General features: G+C 30.3%; 1 protein-coding gene across 2 annotated transcripts in view; it reads left to right on the top strand.

Moving 5' to 3' along the window:
- Positions 1 to 2862: 2862 nt before the first annotated feature.
- LOC123261785 (GATA-binding factor C-like) overlaps positions 2863 to 18991 on the top strand; it is an 83023-nt gene continuing 66894 nt past the window's right edge. The window contains exon 1 of one of the 2 annotated variants that reach the window (XM_044723579.1): positions 2863 to 3061. The gene's annotated coding sequence lies outside the window, so the exon portion shown is untranslated. Of the gene's footprint in view, positions 3062 to 18168; positions 18815 to 18991 lie in introns of those variants that run through there. The other variant, XM_044723578.1, reaches the window with a different exon arrangement.

Here is an 18991-nt window from a genome sequence, read left to right as displayed (position 1 = left end):
TAATTCGAATAGTTCAAATAATTCAAACAGCCGTTTTCTGTTGATAAACTGAATAATTTTTGTGTAAAAATTAATTCGTTTCATTTTATTTGACTAAATGAAGTGTTCATAATTATTCTATAGTAACCCGAGTCGGGAAAATGAACTTACATGAGCTTAAATCAATTGTTTTAGTATAGCAGTTAAGTTCATTCAAGTTAATTTTTTCAACTTGGGAAAGTCTGCTTATTGTTTGTAATAAATATCTCTTTGTGTATTCAGACTCCCCGTCTCGGGGCACCTCGCCATTTTGACATTTTTCCGGGAAAATTCGATTTTTAAAAAAATGAGATCTACGGACCCGATCGATCAGACATTAATTTTAATAATAATTTTAAGAATAAGAATTTTTATCAGACTGTATTGTTTTTAAGTTATTTGCTATTATATTTTCAGATCCTAAAAAATACTAACTCAATTATATAATTTTCTTAAAAAAAAAAATTTATTGATAAACAATAGACTTTAAATTTTGGAAATGACCAAAATTTGAAGTATACAAAATTAAATTTGATTCAAGACAATCAAATTCTTAAAAATAATTTTTTTTTTGTTTGAGATTTTCTTTTTAACTAAGAATGTCAATTTTAAGAATTTAATCATCTTGGTCCAAGCAGAAAAATTCTTAAGCAAATTAAAATTTACTTATACCAAGACAAAATTTTTAGTTAAAGAATTTTTTTGCTGAATTCAAAACAGTTGAATCAAATCAATTTTTTCATCAATAAATAAAAATATTTTTTAAGGTCCAAAACGTCTTATTGACAAGTATTACTTTATATTAAGGGGGGAAATACGTGTAGAGGCTTGAAAAAATTCAAAATTTTTTTTTTTCATAAATCGCTTGTAAAACTATTGAAAAATATACAGTTAAAATTTCAGGTCAAAATTATTATTCGTTCAAAAGTTACAAGCGATTTAGTAAGTGCGCTCGGTACAGCGCCCGAGAACATAATTACCTGAACGGAGCGGTCGGTTAGGGTCGAGTAGGTAGTCATTCATATACTTCCAGGTATATATACTTCTCATGAAAAATGAGATATTGGCAACTTATTTCCATATGATATCAACAGATGATAATCCACAACATGACAAATGTCCAAAGGGTGTAGATAGCTGGTGTAAGTGGAACGAAGCTAAAGCTCTGGGGACAGAACCTCCAAAATATCTGACACCTTTGCATCCTGACGTTCAAAAAGCGATTTTTCCAATTTATCAGGATTTATCCCGGGTAGATTTATTGGAGAGATGTTTAGGAGGCCATACTCAAAATGCTAATGAAAGTTTTAATTCAACTATTTGGCGTATGGCCCCTAAACATTTGCATAGTGGTTTAAAAACTATTGAAATTGCTGCATACTTGGCTGCTTGCTTATTCAATGAAGGCAGTTCAAGTATTTTATTAGTCATGAACGAGTTAGGAATCTCATCGTTGGGAACAATAGCTTCAATCACGCACAACAATCCGACAGTCAGCGCGTAACCCGTCAGAATCGACGCAGCTCCTTGGACAGTAAAGAAGCCCGAAAAGCACGAAAAGAAAAGCTACAAGCTCAAAATGAAGCATATGAAGCTGAAGAAGGCTTACAATATGGTGCTGGAATAGCTGATTAATTGGTAAGTTGTTTCAATTCGTTTAATACAACTTTATATTAACCTTTTGGCACCGTGGCTTTATTTACCAGTAACAATTTATCGAAACAAAAATTTTTCATAAAAAATTTATCATACAAAAATTTCTCACATGCAAAAATTCTCACTCAAAAATTTCTTGATTAAAAAATTCTCACAGAGCAAAAATTATCATTTAAAAGTTTCTCAAATATTTTATTTTCACTTTATCATTAAAAATTCATAATTAAATAAATATTAATTTTAATAATAATTAATAATACCAAATAAATTTTGACAATGAGAAATATTGCATTTGTGAAAATAAAGAACAATAAATTATTGCTTATAATTTATGTCGCGAAAGTATTGCATGAGAAAAAAGAGACGGTCACCTTAACTTTTCATCACTTATTTTTAAACGCGTTTTTCTCGAAACTAGTTTTTCGAACTAGTGTACACTCTAGCTTAAAAGTTTTTAACCAATCATCTTCAAATTTAGTATATTATTTCTTTACATAATTGTGCTGAATATGAACCTCAATCAGAAGCAATTTTTCATTTTAACTAATTTTTTATACTAAACAATAAACAAAAAGGTAAAAAACATGACTTACTTTCACAGCCGTCAAAAAATGAAAATTTTTTTTTTTCTTTAAAATGAGGTTCATATAGAAGATACATGTCTAAAAAAAGTTATAATTTTGATGCATTGATTTCAGATAAAAATTATGGCCTCCATGATGTACACCAGTTGCGAAGTCGGACGACAACCTACGAGATGTATCAGCTGATATCTTTACTACTTTTTAAGTTTTATTCTTGTAAATGTAAATTTTTACTCTTCAATATATGTATAAAATAACCCAAAAGTTTGAATAAATAATATTAATTTTTTATACCTTTAAATAATTGATTAAAATCTGCTCGAAAACGGCCATCTACACGTATTTCCCCCCTTAAGCTTATTATTAAAGGTATGCTTCTTATACATTGAAAAAAAAGTTAATTTAATTAACTAAAAAAATTATTTCAAAGAGCTTCATCACTTTGCTTCAACTATAAAAATTCTTAATCAAGATTTTTTTTCTTAAATCCAGTTAATTTGTTTTTCATAGTATAAAAATTGAAAAAAAATAAAAAAGATCACACAAATTCGTCATACAGTACTCATCATTAATTTAACTATTTGTTTGTATATTTACAGAGGAAGAAAAATCAGATGTCGATAGTATTTTGTCGACAAGATGGATCGGAGTGATTTCATTATCAAATTGATAGTCAACCTGTTGGTAAAAGATAAGAGATTGGGACGGGAAGAAGGTAGAAGGAAGAAGATTGTCCAAGTTAACTACAAGGCGAATAGGAAGGCAAAAGGCAACCCGAGCCCAACAATATAGATTTTCAACAGGTAAGAAAAGCATGTAGACTCACGGTCGTTATCTTTGACACACCCACGACATCGTGTAGATCCACGCGTATCTTAAACTCCCATCCTACTCTTATTCTCATCCTCATCCCACCGTATACATCCCGTCGACGGTCGACGGCCAAGTGGTGGCAGTGGTACACCGGCAGTGAATACGAGTAGATAAGTGACCGTTTAGATGATCTTTTACTGATAGTTTGATATACCTGCCTCTGCCTCTGCCTCTGCACTACTACTCACAATCAAAATGTTATATCTATATCTATCTTTGTGATATATTTTACCTTAGACAAGTGATTTAAACTAATAAATCAGTTTGTATACCGTTACTTGTAACTACTTTTATTATAGATAAACATTTATATTTGTACTTGTAGGTACTCGTATTTATATTTATACTTACCTGTCGCTGGGAGACGTTTTCGCAATTACCAGATACTTAATTGTTAGTTCGAAGACACCCGTATTTGCGGTATCTCAAAAAAGTTTGGAAAATCCAAAAGTGCAAGCCTCATAACGCTCATTCATTTCTTAAGAAAAAAATTGTGTAATTGATTAAAAAAAAAAAAAAAATTTTAATTAAGTAATTTCTTACAGAGTATTTTTTATTTTTTTTTTAAATATCGGCACCCTTTTTTCTTGTTATATGCGCACGCAGTCTAAAAAAATCTAGCTTGATCAAGTGGCGCCATAGTTTCCACGTGATAAATAAGAAAAGTTCGTTTAGCTTTGTACGGTTGTATCGTAGTGAATTTTAATAAAAATTCAATTAAAAAAAAGATACGTAAACTAGGCAACCGATATGAAATACGGACCCAATTCATCGAATTCTTAAACTAATAAAAAAGGTCCGGCCTTGAAATATCAATTTGTTCAGAAGTAATCGTTGGTACATCCAAAATGGGGTGACATCCGGACGTCCACGTAAAATTTTTTTCAAAACGTTTTTTTTTTTTTTTCAAAATAGCAACATGAAATGATTTTAGAAAGTAAAAGATGGTTTAATTTAAGTGTTTTTTCGGTGTAGATCTACTTATATCATTGTATAAGTGTAATATGGTTGTGATAGAGGCATTTAAAGATCACAAAATTGCTTGACCTTAACGAGTCAAGTATAAAGCACAACCTCACGCGCTTCGCGCTATGAGGCGTGCAATTAGTATCTACTAAATATATTAAGTCTCTAATCATCTAGAAAATCTCAAATCTTAATTTGTAATAATGCGTGACGTTGCCGAAGAGCAAAGCTCTGACATAAATTTACGTCCTGCTGTTTGAATTTTTTTATATTCATGCATTCTGAAAAAAAAATATTTTGGGTATTTTAATTCACTTAAGTGTGATAGAGATGTAGAAAAAAGATTTGTCACTCGTTCCCATTCTCAATATCCTGGGTATTTACACCTGGAAAAGGTTTTTTATTTACTCAGCTCTTGTCTCCCCGGGAGATGTACGAGCACGCGATATATTCGCCAGGACATTCTACGTATAATTAATTGAGTCACAAATTATCTTTGGTTTGGTAATTAAGTATTCTTCGAAACCTTTTGAATGAATGAAGTTAAAGAAACTTTCACATATTCTTAATTCTTGAAAAAATTTTAGTTTTAACAAACCTTATTATTGATTTAACTATCTTTTGCTTTATTATTAATACACAAAAAAAAATTTATAAAAAGTTTGGAAAATCCAAAAATGCACGCCTCATAATCTCATTTTCCTAATAAAATTGATTAAAATAAAATACAAATACTTTCAAATCTTTCGCACCATTGTCCACCCAGAAAAAACGCTACTAGGTATGTGTTGTAAACAAACCTCATTTACGTAGATATAGGTATACAAACGATAAGTGGATTTTAGTAATTATTTTTTTACAACACCTGCTCTGGAAGTTGACTTTTCGAGCGCTGTATGTCATCTCCGAAGTACACAATAGTCGCATACTTGACTATATGTGTTTCATAAACGCACATGCTCCTTTAAGACCACATAACTACACAGATTCCGCCTAAACTATACTACTATAGAAATATAACCCCACGAACACAATCTGTGTTTGACTCAGTCCGTCGTTTTTATTTTACTAGAGACTACTGAAACGCCATCTGATGCCGTGATAGTAATTTATTTTTTATCGTTCATGTGAATTCATACACTAAAAACAACGATCAGTCCTAACCCTTATTTATTTGTCGCAACGCAACTGTGTTAAACGCAAAAAAAAGTGTTATTAAAAAAAATTATTTATTGTATTCCTCTCAAATTCAATTTCCAGAGCAGTAGTTGTAAAAAGTATTGTATGCTACAGGTGGGATAAATAGCAAATATGACAGTCGTGATTACGACATTCGCTGTAAGGTTTATGAGACATTCATATGAAGACTCGTGTGGTTGTCGCAACTCGCCTATGGCTCGTAGCGATATCTATCACACTCGTCTTCATACGAATGCCCCATAAACCTTACGCTCATGTCGCAACAACACGACTGTCAGATTATTTGCTACTTATCCCACATGTAGCATAAATAACTATAGTAGATTTTTGACAATCATAATTAAACTACATTGAATTAGACCGTAATCTTCGAAAGGACTTAGTTTTGGATAATACTGAAGCGTATAAAAAAATGGACTTCATCAATTAGGTTTTCCCGCAGTTATCGTGACTACTCCAGTTTCCATACATACATCTGACGCACGGACGGTCACGGAATAATTTTTTTTATTTATTTAAAAAGCAAAATGTCTTTTAAAAATGTTAAAAGTGTTGAAACTGGTGTTTTTTCATGACATTTATGTGTAAATATTATTCTACAAGTGCGAAAGAAAATAAATAAAGACAATTTTAGTTCAAAAAATCACTTGATTTTTTTAAGGCGAAAGTAAAGCACTACCTTATCCGCTTCGCTTATGAGGCGTGCGAAAGAAAGATCGAAATAATCTTGATCTAAGTGAAATTTTTCCTGGAGCAAACGAATTTCCTTCGCTTGAAAAATTTTGATTTTGCCTTAGATACTTTTATTATCTTCATAAATATTTTTTTGAGTCAAGGAAATTTTTTTTTCTATTTAAAAATAAATTTTCCTGTGCATAATTATCTTTTTTATCTATCATTAAATTTTTTTATTATTAATAGTATTTATTTAGCTTACAATTCACTTTTGGGCATTATTTCAAAAAGTTTAATCATTTTGAATCAAGCAAAAAATTTTTTAATCAAGTTTTTTTCTTTTTTTATCAATGTAGAAAAATCTAAAATAAAAAATTTGTTAGTTTATGGAGAACAAATTCAACAAATTTTCTATATTTTTTCATTAAACATTTTCGACAGTTACTTTAACGTAATCACACAATTAAACTAACAACTAAAACTTTTATCTAATGCCCACATAATTAAAGATATTTTTTTTGTCAATGACTAAGTAAAGCGATTACAAATTAAGCAGGCAGTAGAGACACGATACACTCTAAAGGCATCTAAGTGTAAAAGTTTTCTTTACATTAATCATCATTTACTTAAAAGTTTAACCCTTTTGAAATATCCGAATTACTTAACATACTTATATTCATGTCAATGACAAAGGATGAAATCCTTAACAAAAATATCATAAGCCGTTGCAAGCTCTTTGTCTTAGTCAGTCCGTAAATTAGTCACGTTTTTAGAGGCGCCAGATAATAGTGTGTGCATTATTAGCCTTCACTGATAATTTGTAAAAATCTCTATTCGAGCTAGGAAATTTTTCAAACATATTTTATGGTAATGAAGTCCTCTCCCGAGTCGAAATCTCCAACGTTATTCCAACGTTTCCAACGTCTCAAACGCGATTCCAACGTTTCCAACGTTATTCCAACGTTTCCAACGTCTCGAACGTGATTCCAACGTTTCAAACGTTACAAGCGTTCCCGATTTTTTTTAATTTTCAATTTTCTTAGTGGGAAGTTAAAAATATTAAATGAAGGAATTCCACTTTGAAAAAATTTGGAAGGGATCGGGTTCAAAGATGGTCGATTTGGAGTGAAAAGATCACTATACATTATATATATTTTTTGTCTTTCATGTCTAGATATATTTTTATTTATTTGTAAAGTTCAAAACATTGAATTAACGCTTGTAACGTTGGAAACGTTGGAAACGTTGGAATAACGTTGGAGATTTTGACTCGGGCTGAACTTGAAATAAATATGCATGAATAAATATAAGTGTTTTCAACACTTTAGGAACACGACTATTCCAAACATATTTGTTATATTTTGTATAGACAGAGATAGGCAATATTCATTTAGTACAAAAATGTTTACACATTTTTTGACCTGTGAACATTTTTGTGTCTATATTATTTTCTTTGGATATTTCTTTTCAGCTTAGAGGATTTTTCCTTTCTTTTTCTTCAGTATACGGTATACATATTCCCCTAAATTTGTATAGTTATTAGAGCTAGGTCCATATCTCGATGAGTATTTTGTCCCTCTACCCTCTACTCATCTTTTTAAAAGACTAAATAGTTTTTATCTAACCACGATCGTTGCCAAATGTATAGCTTTTTGTCATCACACCAAACATTCGCTTTTTTTTTCTTACAATAATTTCTATTCACAATTGTGCTCTTCAAAAAAATATTAAATATTTACATTATCCTCGTGGTAATATAATTTTATCCCCACAAAGATTTATTTAATATTTAAATTAGGTTTCATGTTATAAAAATTTTTTCCCACTATCCGTGAAAAAAAATTTCTATCATAAAGTTGTTCCAATTTTTAAAATGAATTTCTTCATTAATACAATTTTGTGAATATTCAAATAAGTTCCGCTACCAAAATTTTTTTCAATAAATTTTAATCACTCTCAGTTAAAATTAAGTAAAAATTTTACATACACATTCTAAAATTTCATGAAAAATGGTAAATGAAAATTTTATTCCTAAAAAATATGTCAACTTTTTTCTTTTTTTTGGATTTTTCCTTCCACACATCTACATATAAAATAAAAATAGAAAAAAAATACGAGAATCCGTAGTTCCACTCGGACTTTCATAGAGTACTTTTCGGTTCATCAAGATAACACTCAGTAAGACCTCTACTATATTCTCGTATAGCCATTGTGCTTGCTTCGGGATGATGCTTTCACCCTCTCGTCTTTCTCGCTGATTTGACGCATTTTTTTCTTTATTTTTTGTTTTTTTTTCTTTTCTTCTCTTCGCTCTTCTTCATTTTTTTCTTTTTACTTTTCTTTCCTCTCTACTTATTCAAGTGCTCGTGTCACTACATACTATATGCACTCGTGCGATTCGTCTGGAGTTTTCAGATCATCGTTGACACACGAATTGTGTATTGTATTGAATCTGACGACAACGACGATGGACAACTAAAATATTTCCATCGTTTATCGAGATCTATTGTGTGTTTTTTATAATTTTCCAGTCTTGAAATCTCGAAAGCCCTCGAGTTATTTTCTTCATCACAAAAATAAAGTGAACAATTCCTGAACGTAAATTTTAAAACTATTTTATAAAATTTAACATTTTTTACAAACATTTACATGATAAAAAAAAAAGAAATATTTTAATAAGGTTAGATATATATTAAACGAGAGTCTACGCCCTGGGGTAATATAAAAAAGATAAGAATTTATATCAAGGCCGTTGGAATTAATCCGGCATTAATTCTAATCGCCTGAAGGATTTATTGTTGCGCGAGATAATAAATCTAAGTGACGGAAAATCTAGAAAAACTTTTTCTCGAAGAACTCCGCATCCACCTAGGATAATAATTTTTCTGCATAGATACCGAAATGAATTTATCACTAAAAAACGTATTTGGCTTTAGTCTTGAGTCTTAAAAAAACTAATTTATTTTCCATATCTAATGAATAATGATGAATATTCTCTCATTTTTTATCTTCACTTTTTTGACACGTAGACACAGACATAATGACTAATACTTACACTAATAAGTTAAATGTTTTATTTAAATACTGTTATTTAATATCCCTCATGTGCGTTTGTAATTAATGTTAATTACTGTGACTCATTGATTTTATTCCTGAAATAGATAAATTTTTAAACTACGTTTTGACTCGTCATTGTTTTCATGTAAATTATGAGCCATTTAGTTAATGTTGCTCATTTCCACAGCATGCTTTATTTTTAATTACCCAGAACCGCCTCGAAAACTCAAACTACAATGATTTTTTACACTTTTGCACAATATTTTTTTAATTTTACCTATTTGCTCTATCAGATATATTTTTTTTTAAACATAAAAAATTTCTGACAGATTGAAGGTTTTAATCAAAATTAATTAAAATATAATCAGTGAATTATATGAGTGTGTGACTATTTATATATTTTGATATGTAAAAATATTTTTTTCTTAGCCTAACATTTTTAAGTTCGAAAAGTCTAAGAAAAGAAAAAAAAATTTTTTAACCCCAAATTATCGGAAAAATTGTGCTTTAATGCTCCTTAAATGTTTTTAATGTATGTAATAATTATTTAAAATAATATTTGACTAACCTAATATTTAAAATACATAATAGATATGATAATGCTAAGTGCGTAGGCGCTAGAAAAAAAATTGGCGGAGTCACCGTGGGCATAATCCAAATTTCAACAGAGTATAGTTTAATTTACATGAAATAATTTTTCAGATTATATCCCGTGAAATTTTACGCGATATAACCAGAAAAATTAATCGATTAAATCGGAGACTTCACTGAGTACAGTCCAAAAATGGATATTGACTATAGTCTGAAATTTTTTTTCGGTATAGATATCACGGAGTATACTATACGAGTATGTGCAGTTGGTTATTGTTATTTCCGTGTACGATTACTTTTTCTAAATTTTTAAGTTCTCACTTTACAAATGAATGATTAAAAAAAAAAAAAATCGGGGATCCATTGGTTCCATGCCAGTTTTCGAAAAACAAGTTCTAATCTGATCTTCACATTTTTAAGGTCCTAGGAACTAGTTCTTGATATTCCTACGAGGATATCTGTCGGCGTGTGTGTATGTGAGTGAAAACTTCTAATGTGTCGAAGAAAAATCTTACACAGAAAGAAAAATTTCTTGACTGGAGAACGAAATTCTTGGCTCAAGAAAATTTTCAGGTGCCTGAAGGAAGACTGAAGTTGTGTTGCCCGAAATAAAAATTTTTCTTGAAATTCTATTCTTGGTGGAAGTAATTTTTTCTTAATTCAAATTATCATAAATACTTGATGCAATAAATTTTTACATTTGATCAACATTTTTAGATACTTTAGGGAAGCAGTGCCACCTACTTCAGCTGAGAAAAAAATTTTCTCACCTTGAGAAAATTTTTCTCTTGAATATTTGATACCCATTTTATATTATTTTAGCGTGCAATTATACATATTGAATGAAAAAAAAATGATTCAACATTATTTGATCTTCCCATTTGATATGTTAATCAATAAAAATATTAATGAAAATTTACTTCTATCTTTATATTTAATTTTTTGGAGCAAGAGGCTGAATTTTCTCAAAACAAGAAGATTTTCTTGACTTGAATAAATTTTCTTGGATCAAGATACATATTTCTTAAAACAAGAGAGTTAATTTTGTTGGAATAAGTGAAATTTCTTGTGTCAAAAAGAAAATTTTTTTTTCGTTCAAGGAAATAATTAGGAAGAAAAATATTTTCTTGACTCAAGTGAACCTTTTTTTCTGTGTAAACTAACCATTCTAAAAGAATGTCTTTTTCGAATAACTTCGAAATTTATTCTCGGATAATTTTTTATGTCATAATTTAACTATCAATGCTCAGAAAACTGTGTCAGAGGCCGCCAATTTCTTCAAAATCATTTGGTGGGCTTGTGAGATATTTAATTTAAAAAGTAAGATCTTCAGGCCTACAAGATCATTCAACTTGAAAAAATTTTCCTGAATCCCTAAACTAAGAAAGAGAGTGCAAAAAAATTACGAATGTTTTTTTTCGTGCTATTGCTTGGAATTGCGTGAGAACTATGTCTAAAAAATTTTTCACCAGGAGATCCAAAAATTAGAATCTTCTCAAGGGAACTCTTTTTTTTATCTTGATATTATTTTTACTCAAGCGAAACCCGTCAAAAATTACCACAAAATTAAAAAATTTTTTTTGCTATCTCAATTTTTGTTAGGAGTATATTGCGTCAACTATAACAATGTTTCTTTTTTGGGTAATTTGTTCATCTCTCTGGGTTCTTTCGTAGACTTATCGATAAGAAAATTTTATTTTTTTAACGACATTTCATTTTCGGATAATAAAATTTTTTTTTCACTTTTTTAGGGGGTACCCCATTTTTCCCGCAAAAAAAAATTTTTTTTCTACGGTAACTTGAAATTTGATTATTTTCCTTCAATTACGACTAAAAACGAGAAAAATCAGCATATTTAAGTCCTTAAAATCATAACGGTTTCTTAAATACCCCATTTTGCCCCTACCTCCCCTATATTAAAAAAAAATTTTTTTTTTAAAGTCAACAATCATTATTTTTCCCTCTTTGCTAACAAATACTGTACGTCATAAATACGGTCGTAAATCAGAAAATTTAACGCTCCAATTTTCTCCCAATTTTTGTTTTTCAGTGGAAATAAAACTATTATCATTGCCAGGAAATAGTAATGATAATGACCCTCATCCTTAAAACATATATTATCTTTAATCTTTATTTTTTTTTTTAATAAGGTGCCAATGCTTAAAAATATTTTACTGCCGTCTAGAAAAGGTATTACGCGAGAAAAAAAGTACAATTCTCGTCATTTATGCACATATTTTAAATTCATTAATACAATGTCCCTTCAAAGCGTCCTTGAGCTAACAATACTATTTTCGTAAATACAAATTAACGAAATTTTAAATACAAAGGAGATTATTTTGACATTTTACTTAGGCTGTAAAGAAGATATATTTTGAACAAAGCCGAAGTGTTTCTCTTAATCGTTCACAGATGCCTTAAAGAAGAAAATAAATTTTACACCTCGAGCAATACAATTTTATTGCAGGAAGCATTCAATTTTCAACACAAAATTTTCAACCTTCAGGAAGCAAACAATTTTCAACATTCAAGCAACAAAACTTTCAGAATTTGAAAGTTGGTTAAGTAAAAACATTTAAAAATAAAATTAATATTTAGTTTATTTTTAAATTCTTTTTTATATTTTTAAATTCTCATTTATCTTTTATTGACTTTTTTTTTTTTTTAATTAATTGATTTCGCAAAATTTTTCTTTGCACTGATAAAAGCTAAGGTTTTTAATCTTTAAAAATTTTTATCAATTTTTAATAAATTATTTTTTATTGTCAAATGATTTCATAATTATTTATAATCAGTTAACAAAACTTTATTAATATTTTAAAAATAATAATCATATTTTATAAACGCTCAAATTGTTTCCGAATAATCTTGTATTTATCAATTCAAAATTGAACTTTTGTCAACAAAAAAATTAATTTTCCATTATAAAGTTCTCTTAGAGAGTAATTTTTCAGTGGATAAATTGTGAACCTTAATAAAAGGTGTGTAAATCTGTTGATTCTGTCGCCGGTACAGAGCGAACGTATTAACGACGCGGGCTAAATTACGCCGAGAATTATCCGAGATTAAGCTACTGAGAGCGCTTTACCTGGAACAGATTCAAAATCACGGTCGTTACGAGTACCCGGACAAGGGTATCCGAGTGTCCCTGCGGGCTATCTGCAGAGGATATACATAAGTACGTACACATATACATATATATCAGAGTGTAGAGTACATACCGAGCCAAGTAGAGAGCAGTCTTACTCTATATAGAGTGCAATACATACTACAGATCCTGATGGCCAAATGCAGTAGAGTCAAACATAAACAGTGACACAAAGTAAAAATAAGCGTGCATTGCATAGCTAACCTAAAAAATAAAATAGAAGAAATTTGAATCCGTGGAAGAGACAACTGAACCAACCAACACACCCATACTCATACCCGCGTCCAATACCAGCAAGGATCGAGAATTTAGTGCACGTGTAAGGGGATAGATTGCCGGGCCAGCAAACCAGATATCCTTTCGACTGTATAACCAAGACAGAACACAAACTCCTTTGTTTTTTTTTATTTTCATTTTTAGTATTATTACTTTATTTTTATTTTTTTATTTTTTTTACGGCGAGGGTGGACTGCAGAGAGGAGCAGGATAAGGGTGAGTGCGGTGTAAAAAGGGAGCAAACAAGAGCTGTAAAAATGAATCGATAGGCGGAGTTTTTCGTAACGCTTCGTGGAGAAACTCTGGGGTGGGGGGCCACCAATAGGCGGAGTCAGTCTGATTTAGAGCCGCCATTTTGTGACAATCAACGAGAGGGGGTATGCCTATCTGATTGGCTGATCTACGAACTTCTCTCGTCCTGGACAAGCTTCTACAGATTGTTCGGTTGTCTCCGCCAGTTCTGTATTTTCTCCAGCCACCCGGCCACGCTGCCGTGCTTTTCCTCCGGGAGTTTGAGTTCCCCTCGCGAAAACCGCGGGTATGTGTGTATGTGTGTATCACTAGTAATATCACTGCTCCATCCCCTTTAGCACATGGACAATACACTGCCAAGGTGTATTACACACTCGCAATCCTTTTATGTATTCTTACGAGCGTCGACTCTGAGCTTATGTTTTTGTACTTGCGGAACAAATTTTTTTTTACGTTCTATTGGATTTTCTTTGACAGCTGCTTTGCATTTTTATGACCATAAGGGTATTTTTGAATATTTGGATACTTTTTTTTTTGGGAATTATGACATTTTATGGCACAAATTTTGTCGATAATTATTATCAATGATTATGTTTGGCTTTAAGGTAGTGTACTGAAAGTATACCTTGACGATAGAAAAATTTTCTTAAACCAATAAGAAAGCCTTCTTTGAAAGACTTGTACTTGAGAAAAGAAAAATTTCTGTCTAAAGAAAAAATTGTTTTGGTTCAAGAAATTTTTTTTGAAAATTTAACAAAGAATTGTTCTTGGATTAAGTAAATTTTATTTGATGTATGATGTATGAATTTTTTTCAAGATTCAAAAATTTTTTATCAGTATAATTATTTTTGTTTTAGAGCAAGAAAAAATTTTTTTGGTTCAAGAAAATTTTATTTCATATATGCAAGATAAAGTTTTTCGCTCTAGATATTTTCTTTAGTTAAAAAAATTTATTTTAGAATCAAGGAAGTTTTCTTTCCTTTTTTGGCCTAATAATTTGAAATGTTTTGAAACTTTGATTAAATTTTAGTAAAAAAATTTTATTTTTGATTAAAAAATTATCTGTCTCGATTGAAGACAATGAAGCTCATCAAAATGATTTTCTTGATTTAAAAGGTTTTTAAGAAATTAATGCTAACATTAAGAAAAATTTTCCTTTATATCGCGAAATCTTAGCAGTGTGAGAACATTTAAAACCACATTTCAAGTCTACAGGGTCAGAAATCTAAAAGAAAAGATGACGCAGCAACACTGTAAACCAGTAATAGCGTAAAAAGTGAAGATATATTTAAATAGATAGTCCATAAGTATAATAGTGTATTCATTTATACATATTTCATTTGAATGAAAATGAGAATAGAGATAATATTGTGCAGAGACCATGACCTAGGTGAACTTGTAACTCAATACCGTATTTCCGCGGTCACATCTATCCGTGCGAGTTTTAGATTTCCGCCTTGAGATTTGTACATTACGCATAGTATGGGGCGTATCTGGCTAACCGTATCTCATCTAGATATATATAGAGTAACTAAAAATTATCAAGATTAACTTCTCGCGCCGTTTACACATATACACTTATACATATATATCTTACCGAGTTGATCAACTAAACGTCGCGGGCCACGTGCCATGATCGTCCTCTTTTCGATCTGATCCGATCTCTGATGATCTAAATTTCGGGGTTCGACTATAATGCCACTTTACTACTCACTACTCACTTTAAATACCAGCTAATTCCTATCGCCTGTTATCTTAATCAACTTATATTCTATCTCTTGTCACCTGTTAAACAATTATTTCATTTATTCATCACTTTCGTGTTTATAGAAAAAACTTCTCTAGGAATTTATTATTTTTAAATATTTTTTTTTAGACTTTCACTCAATATTCATTGTGAGATCTGATTACAAATTACTTTTACCAAAGCTTGTTATGACATATTTAGAAATAAAAGAAACATTAATGAAGTCTTATTTATGGGAATATACACGGAGAAAATAAAACAGCAATGATTACTGTTTTGTACAAATATTAGAAAAATGTTCATAGTCAGTAGTGAGTGCTGTACGAAACACGACTAGTTAGTGCCAGAACACGGCTCAGTAATGTGCAGACAAATAGTCAGTAGTTTTTATGTAGCGCTCTCTACTGTCCCAAACATTCTAACCTTATTTTCTTCCAAAGCAGTACTATGAGTACTGCACAAAATAGTAATCAGTGTTGTTTTTTTTTTCTCCGTGTAGAAAATAGCAATAAAATTAAATGAAGTCTGATAATAAATAAAGTATGTATAAATTTTAAAAAACAAATAAATATTATACCATAATTCACAGTTAACAATTAAAAAAATAATAAATAGCAGTCATAAAAAAAGTTCCTATTACACATTAGCAGCAATAAATATTTCCACAATATGAATTAACCTTTTTCAAAACTGCATTCATCGCAGTAAATAAATTTATACGTATGTGTACATATGTATATTATCGTATCATATCATATATAATATTAAAAACATCTATGTGCTCATAGATACATAGCCAGCGAGTATTTATTACGTAAATTATGAGCGTGAAGTTGCGAGTTGTGAGACGCAGACTGTTTACGCCCCACGGTACGCAGTGATAAACGAGTACCGTATGCCAGATTCGTTTAACGACATACAATCTTTTCTTTAGATTATTTTTCTCATCTATTATATAAATTTACCTTTTTATTTATACATATACGCACAGAAAAAAAGTTTATTTGATCCAAGAAAACTATCGGAGAATATCAAAATATTCTGTTTATTTTTTTTTGAAGCAAGAAATTTTTTTAAATAGTTTTTTTTTGATAAATATTTTCTGAAGTCAAGTAAAAAAAATTATATTATGTCTAAAAAATTTTTCCAGACTATTATTGACTTTTTTTTCATAGAAAATTTTATTCACTTGTCAAACAAGACCGAGTTAGTTATCCGGCCGAGCGACGCGAGTCCGGATATAGTATGAGGTCTTGATGAGAATGCGCCCATAGCCTTAAACGCGTGCCTTTACTTCAAGCCTGTCAGGATTTCTACCTTTGAGCATAAAGTATCTACCCGGAAAAAAGTAAGCTGTAATATTCACTCGGATTCCGGTTAATTTTTATAGTTTCAAACAGTAAAGCAGACATCGGGGTGGCAAAAATATAAATATTACAGAACTTAATGTAAAAAGTATAAAACCCACAATTTATAATTTAATATCTAAAATAAGTGATTAGTAGCTGTCACTATAGTAAATAACGACTTTTTTATCTTAAAAAATTACAGTTTCAAACAGTAAAAATTGCCATTTCAATATGTAGTCGATATTATGAGGAGAAGGGGAATACAAATAAAAGAGAAGGGGGATCTCACTCTGGGAAAATTTAACATTTAAAACAATAAAAATTATGCTTTTAAAATATACATTTTACCAGTCCAAGCAAGTCAATAGTTACAGTTTGATTTTTAGCGTTGCGTTTAAAATTTACCATTTTACTTTGTAAATATTGACGTTGCTTGTATTAAAAATTTACTAACTTTATTTTATACTTTTTACATATCATAACTTCATTTTTCAGGTACGAAATGATAAATATCAAAGTCTAAATTCTTAATTATTATACTTGAACATTTTAGACATTTACATAGCGAATATTACTGTTTGAAATAGTATTTTCTTCTATGTAAAGAGTAAATTGTAACGTTTAAATTGTAAATATTATAATGTGAATCGTAAAATCACGATTTTACTGTTTGAAATGGTAATTTTTAGCAGTTGATCATTACTTATTATAAATCGACTGTTATTTATTACAGTTTACTTTTTTCTGTGTAACAAAATTCTTTGTCATATCAACAGCGGAAGTTGGATTTGAGAGAGAAACAGTCAAAAATGTTTCATTACTGTTTATTTAATTTAAAAGCCCAAGAATTATGTCAAAACATACAGTACTAATGATATATTAAGTAATACTTTTGAATTATTTCGTCAATAGAATATTTTTTTAAATTTCATGTAATTTTATATTATTTTTGAAACAATCCTTCATTGTTCGCGTCTTTTTTAATTTCTCTATTGGTTGATTAGTTGTTAGCCGGCGATTCGCTCATAGTGCGACCAACGAAAGGTTAAAAGATAATTCGACTCATCTATAGCGTATTTTAGTAGTCGTGTAGGAATGTAGAGACAAATACAGAAAGAGAAGTTACTTTTCGATACTAGTGCGAGGTAGATTAACTATAGATTGCCAGATATCGTATGCTTAGCACCCTCTGCAGGTTGCTCGAAGAACCAACTTTCGCGGTTGATATGACAAAAATTAATTTTTCTCAAATTCCGTTCGTACAATACACAGATTAAGAGGTTCATTGAGTTAAGAAGAGTAAAAATCCTGAACCAAGAAAACCACTTCAAGAAATTTTTGGAGTCAAGCTGAAAAATTCTTGAGCCAAGAAAATGTTCTCAATTTAAGTAAATTTTACTTGTCTCAAAAATTTATCGACTTAAATATCGATTTTTCAAAAATGATTTTCTTGGCCCAAAAATTTTTTTCTTGAATAAAAAGTTAGTTTATATTTCAATATGTATCAAAGTTTAATTTCATATATTATTATCAGTACATATATGTGATACGTAATACATGAAATCTAAAAAAAATATTGACGAGGACTGAGATTGAGTAGAAGAAAACGGAAGCACAAGAGGAGAGTAACTTACCTCTCTTCGTGGGGGTAAGTCAAGTTAACGCCCGCAGTGGGGGTGGGGCGAAAATCGTAGGCGTCGTCACAGCGACCCGAGTTTCCACGAGGATTCCCGAGCTTTGTCGAGTAAACACGAACGTGGGGGACTCGAGTCGCTCGTATTTTCATGCGCTTTAGTTCCGCGCCGGGTGCCACGATAGTTGCATCGACGAGTCGCGCGCGTGCGTTTTTATCTTACACCGCTAGGAATCAACAGTACGATAACATTCATCTCATTAATATAAATAAATAAATATTTAATTTGTGTATTTTAATCAAGCGATTAATTGTTTAATTTAATTTAATAATTGTATAGATATAAATAAAAAACTAAATGAATTTAGTTGAACGAGCTCCAGTGTGTCAGTGGAATATTGGATTATTATTCGCATTTTTAATTGTATATTATTATTTTTATTTTTAATTATTGATCAGAAGATGACAACAAAATATCTATCCCGGGTAATTTTAGTGCATTGAGTCCGAGAACGGGATTGACCCTGAACCACACTAGGAAATATTTTTACGATAAATAAACAGCCATGTGCCGTGTTTGTGTACAGTGCAGTGTTTTGGTGATAACTTAGTGTCGACAGATTTTTATTTTATTGTCATTGGAATAGTAATTGTATGTAATATATAATAGATAACTACATTGATTGTAATTATTCTCGAGGAAATTTATTTATATTAAATTAACTGATTTATAATGGTGATTAGGATTGTTAGTGAACATCACTGATCACTGGATAGTCTTGAGATAAGGTAAGAACATACCTTTGTCCCAATTATGTTTCGATTCTCCTTTTTTATGTTAGTGATGATTTTTTCCCAAATGTTAATTAAAATTTGGATTAAAGTTTAGCCACCGGTGGCAGCAGTGTCGCGAGTGATCTTTTTTCTTCAAATTTTATTTTTTAATTTTCTTTAGAGAATTATGTT

Source organism: Cotesia glomerata, linkage group LG3 (genome assembly GCF_020080835.1).
Source record: "Cotesia glomerata isolate CgM1 linkage group LG3, MPM_Cglom_v2.3, whole genome shotgun sequence".
Classification (NCBI taxonomy): domain Eukaryota; kingdom Metazoa; phylum Arthropoda; class Insecta; order Hymenoptera; family Braconidae; genus Cotesia; species Cotesia glomerata.
The sequence above is the reverse complement of the archived record's forward strand: the minus strand, read 5'-3'. Positions and strand labels throughout refer to the sequence as shown.